Source organism: Hyaena hyaena, unplaced genomic scaffold, assembly GCF_003009895.1.
Source record: "Hyaena hyaena isolate Hyena2069 unplaced genomic scaffold, ASM300989v1 scaffold_22, whole genome shotgun sequence".
Taxonomy (NCBI): domain Eukaryota; kingdom Metazoa; phylum Chordata; class Mammalia; order Carnivora; family Hyaenidae; genus Hyaena; species Hyaena hyaena.
The window spans coordinates 765,081-770,487 of record NW_024080654.1 but is presented as its reverse complement, the minus strand read 5'-3'; the positions used below and the strand labels follow the sequence as shown (position 1 = coordinate 770,487).

General features: G+C 42.7%; 1 pseudogene; it reads right to left on the bottom strand.

Annotated features, from left to right (window-relative positions):
- Positions 1-2,993: 2,993 nt before the first annotated feature.
- Positions 2,994-3,584, bottom strand: LOC120228346 (annotated as a pseudogene).
- Between the last annotated feature and the right edge of the window lie 1,823 nt (positions 3,585-5,407).

The following is a 5,407-nucleotide window of genomic DNA, read 5'->3' as shown; positions in this document are numbered from 1 at the left end:
TTTCTAAATTGGTTGAACAATGTATTCCATTTGCACACCAAGCATTCTTTGTAACATAAGTCATATCCCCAAACTGCTTGCCGTCGCCACTGAGACAGAGGATATACGGCACACATTTCCTTATGAATAAGTCTTCAGTCTGTTAACATAGTGAGCTAGTAATTGAGAGTGAACTGTCCCAAACAGGCACATATATAACGAATTAAAAACAAATATGTGTCTGTGTGTGTGTATATATATATATATATGTATACACACGCACACACACACACACAGTATGCTCCAGATTACTTTAAATCATACTGTGGGTCACGTCTGTTTGTAGGAGTGGTTTTAAGAAATGGTAAACAAGAAATAATATGTCTCTACTTTTCCTGTGGAAAGGCTCTTGGATATACTACTATATAAGCAATTTGTTTCTTAATTTCTTAAAGCCAATACATTTAGAAAGCTCTCTCTTATAAAAATAGACCATGACATTTGTTTATTTTTGTTTCCTGAAGAAAGAAGATATGAATTCAATCTGTAGCTTAATTTAGAATTAGGCATGTTTGAATAGCCAATGAAAAAGGATTTTAAGGACTTTTAAAGAAAGGTTTTGCTGACACTAGAAATTGATCATAAAGTTGTATAAAATTAATATTCAGAGTTCTGTACTATTTTTGTCACTTTAGACTTCTAATCTTTGTCTTACTTTCTCTAGTATCATGCTATGTAACCCATATAGATTATTATAACTGTTATCATTATTATTTTAAATGTTTATTTTTGAGAAAGACAGAGTATGAATGGGGGAAGGGCAGAGAGAGAGGGAGACACAGAATCTGAAGCATCTCCAGGCTCTGAGCTGTCAGCACAAAGCCCAATGCAGGCACAAACCCATGAACTGCGAGATCATGACCTGAGCTGAAGTCGGGTACCTAACCAACTGAGGTACCCAGGCGCCCCAAACATAAGTAGTCTTATTGCAACAGTCCACATGGTAATAGACATGAACTTACCCAACCATAATGCATCATTCTCAACAAGCTCCGTGTCAGCTCAAAGAAAAGAAAGCAGAAGTACTACAGAATAACAAAGATGACAATGACAGTGAGACAATGATGGTGATAAAATGAACAACAAAGTAAGGTATCACCCTAAAAGAAATTGGCGCTTAGGAAATTGCTACGTGACACTATAGAAAACCAGTATCTAAAAAGTTTATTTTTCTAGGGACTCCTGGGTGGCTCAGTCGGTTAAGATTCCGGCTTCAGTTCAGGTCATGATCTCACGGTTCGTGGGTTCGAGCCCCACGTCAGACTCCGTGTTGACAGCTCGGAGCCTGGAGCTGCTTCAGATTCTGCGTCTCCCTCTCTCTGTGCCCCTACCCTGCTCATGCTCTCTCTCTCTCTCTCAAAAATAAATAAATAAAAATAAAAAATAAAAATAAATAAAAATAAAAAGTTGTTTTTCTAAAGGTGAAAGCAATATTTTTTTAAGTCTATTTAGCATACTTCAACTTGGACCTGACATAACTTCTAAGTTTTTAGAAGTTCTTAGCCAATCAGCCACAGTTTTGATGACTTAAGGCAAACATTTTTGATGAACATTATTAAAGGGCAAGGTGCTTCCCTTCCCACTTTGGGGAGCTTTTCAGTTCAGTTCGACTCTCTCTCACCATACACACACATGCCTACAGCCTAGTCCTTTTATTTCTTATTGGAAATGGTTTTTCCAAACAGATTTTCTTCCCTTTTTCCTAGCTGTCTCTAAATTCCTTATAATTTTAAAAGTATAATTAAAAGTGATCTTGGAATTCTGAAGGTTGTGCCACAGAGAAGACTAGATATACTATAATTCTAAGGTAAAAATATACTTCAGCAACGATGTACTGTCTTCTTAGAGCATGGGGGTGGGGGGGTTTCTCTAATATTGCCAAAGGCTAGAACTATTGAGTCTTTTTTTTCTTATTAGTTTGCAGAAAATAAATTTAAAATAATGAAAAATATTTCAACCATACAAAGGTTTACTTTTTTTGGTTTTCTTCTTCCTTGATAGACCATTTCTTTTTTAAAAATTGCTTTTGGCCGGGGTGCCTGAGTGGCTCAGTCAGTTAAGCTTTGGACTCTTGATTTTGGCTCAGGTCATGATCTCACAATTAGTGAGATCGAGCCCTGGATCAGGGTCCTGCTTTGAATTCTCCTCCCCCTCTATCTGGCTCTCTCTCTCTGTCTTGAAATGAAAAAAGATTTAAAAATACTTTTGTTTTTTTAAACAAAAGTATTCATTTACTTGCATACATTGTTGGGAAAAGAGAAATTAAAGGAACATGAGATACATTGGAAAAGAAAACTTAAGAGTTTAAATTCTCCGAGATGAGTACTAAAGGGTAGGACACAAGACAGTAAAATTATGAAGGACTTACTTCCCCAACAGAGACCTGGACTTGAATTTTGGCTCTTCCGTTTATTAGCTGGATTCCTCGCAGTAACTGAATTAACTTGTGTGTGTTGATCCTTAAATGGCAATAAATATGGTTATTAATCCCACAGAGATGTTGTCAGAGTCTTTGTTTTATTGAGATTAGGTTTGTTTTGTGTGTGTTTGTTTTTTTTGTTTTTTTTTTTAAGAAAAATTTCATGGCTCTTTTGTATTGTGGGGCATTGAAACATCAGAACAAATCAGTGTGGGGGGGGAGTGGAGGGAGGGGTGAGGCAGATATTTCCCCTTCACCTCCTTGGATTATGAGCGACTTGTCAGTAGATACAAGCAAAACCAAACAAGAGACAACTGTTTGCATTACTTCGGTCTTCCCCAGGCAGGCGCTGGAAACTTGTCAGAGCAACTGATCTGGGGTCCAAACACCACGCCGGTACCTGTCGCTGCTGTGCCCTGCGCCCGCTCCCACCTCTGCCCTGATGCTTTGAGGCTGGTAGTCCATCGTCTGGAGACATACGCGTTGTGTTGGGAAGAGGCGGGCGAGAAAACAGGAAGACTGCGGGGCTGGGAGGTCAGCCGAAGTTGTGCAAGCCAAGCCCGAACATGCCTTTGGAGCAAACCCACGCATTTTGAAGTTCAAGTGGGAACATCGGGCAAAAAACCCCAGGATGGGGTCTTGACTGGGCTTGAGCTGGCCCACAGCGTGCCGGCGACGCGGCTGTGGGGCGTGGGCCTGTGCGGTGCTGCTCTGCTGGATTTTCTGGAACAGAAGACTGGACAGCTTTTCCCCAATGGCAGGTTTCCCCTGCAACTGCCGTCCTTCCCACATACGCCATGACTGTCCATACAGTTGCACCTAGGGGCGCCTGGGTGACTCGGTAGGTTGCGGGCGGGACTCCTGATTTCCGCTCAGGTGATGGTCCCCAGGTGGAGGGGGTCCTCCCGCCCTGTCGGACTCTGCGCTGAGCCTGGAGTCTACTTAAGATTCTTTTTCTCTCCCCTGGCCCCTCTCCCCTGCTCCCATTCTCTTTCTAAAATTAAAAAATAGAAAATATATAAATTGCGCCTAGTTGGGTTCTGTGGTTATCAAATAACTAGTGATAGTGTTGAATGAAGTGGGATCTCGTCTGCCCACAGACTGGCTTGTTCCCATTCTGGGGCATCCCTGGGCCTCTGCTGAGACCCAGGACTGACTCCAGAGCCAGCAGGTGGCAGGGCACAGGGCTGAGGTCAGCGAGACTGGGCTAGGCCGTATGGGCAGGGCCTGGAGAGCCCCGTCAGTGTATCTGGCACACGATGAAAAGCCCGCAGGTGCCATGGGCGCAGTAAGGTAGGATAGGCACCTGGCTGTCCCTCTGAGTCTCTGCATGACCCGGTCCTGCATGGCTTCAGGGCAGAGGGCCCGGGTCTGGGGCCCGGGATGCAAAACCGAGGCTCCAGATCACCTAAGGGCAGCTCTCTTGGCCCAGCCCCCACCCCAGTGTGCTAGCCCCTGACACTCACCCAGGGGCCAACACACATTAGGTATTTTTTATCTGCTATGCATTGCGTAAACTGTCTAATGGACCTGATGGCACAACATCATGTCTAGAGATGACAAATAAATAGAAGGTGATTTTGTTGGTAGAAAGTACAATGGGGCTTTGGTGAAAATTATTAAAACAATGACTCAATTGAATTCAGTACCGTCTAGATGTCCCCCAAAGTAGAAAATCAGAAGACATGAAAGAGCTGAATTATCCATTGACCCCAGGCTGATTTGTGGAAGAAATAGCATAGATGGAGAATTAATCTCCTAATGTTTTAGATACGACTGTATCATATCATGTCAATTTCCCTTTGTAGAAAACAATGTCTGTGGTTAATTGTGAAGCTCCTGGTGTTAGCAGAGGAAAGTTCAAAATGTAGGAGAATCATGGTAGTTAGAATCCAGCCTCTGGGAGGAAAAAGAGTCCCACTCAGTTCTCAAAGGGAAGCATTTGAATGGGTCAAGATTAAACATGCGAATGGCTATAGCACTAAGAAGTGAAAACTGAAAATTAAGAATGCAGAGAAATCAAAAGCTTTGTTATTTCCACAGGAGGCCAACTCTCTGTTCTTTTTTAAAAATGTTTTTATTAATGTTTTTTATTTATTTCTGAGAGAGAGAGAGAGAGAGAGACACCGTGAGCAGGGGAGGGTCAGAGAGAGAGGGAGACACAGAATCTGAAGCAGGCTCCAGGCTCTGAGCTGTCAGCACAGAGCCTGACGTGGGGCTCGAACCCACAAACCGCGAGATCATGACCTGAGCCGAAGTCAGACGCTTAACCGACTGAGCCCCCCAGGCGCCCCTAACTCTGTTCTTTTTGTGTGTATCCTTGTGGCTTCTCCTTTTGGACTGCATTATTCTGCTCTCCTCTCCTGGGAAGTCCGTATGCATGGTCTACTAAGGACCAGGATCTCTTCCCCTTGACAGTTGCTTCCTAATATTTTCCCCACTCCTACAAGAAGGATAAGTGGGTACCAGGGTAACAGACAGAGAGATGGATATTTGGGGCTGAATATTCTTTTGTACCTACTTCAGTCCATTGGGGTCTGATATTTCAGCATTATAGAAGGGCTTCTCCATTTAAGCAGGCCATATGTGACATCATATGCTGGTGTACTCAAAGTCACATGATCAATATGCTACATTTTCTTGAAAGATTTTGAGGCAGGGGAGAGCCATTTATGTCATAATGAATATGGACATATTATGGCAGAATGGTTGAAATTCACATATAAATTTTTAGAATAAAAACAAGGCTTCAAGATATGTTGGACATGATCAAGATATATGTTCAGTGTGATGTATTAGACTCTGAATTTGGCTGGGGACAATGAAAGTGGTGTGGGAGAGGTCACAGGGCGGGGGGAGGGGGAGTTGAGCGAAATGCTTGGAAGTCAAGGTCCCATATAAACAAATAGTGAATATTTGTCTATAGTGTACCCTTTAAACTATTTCTGT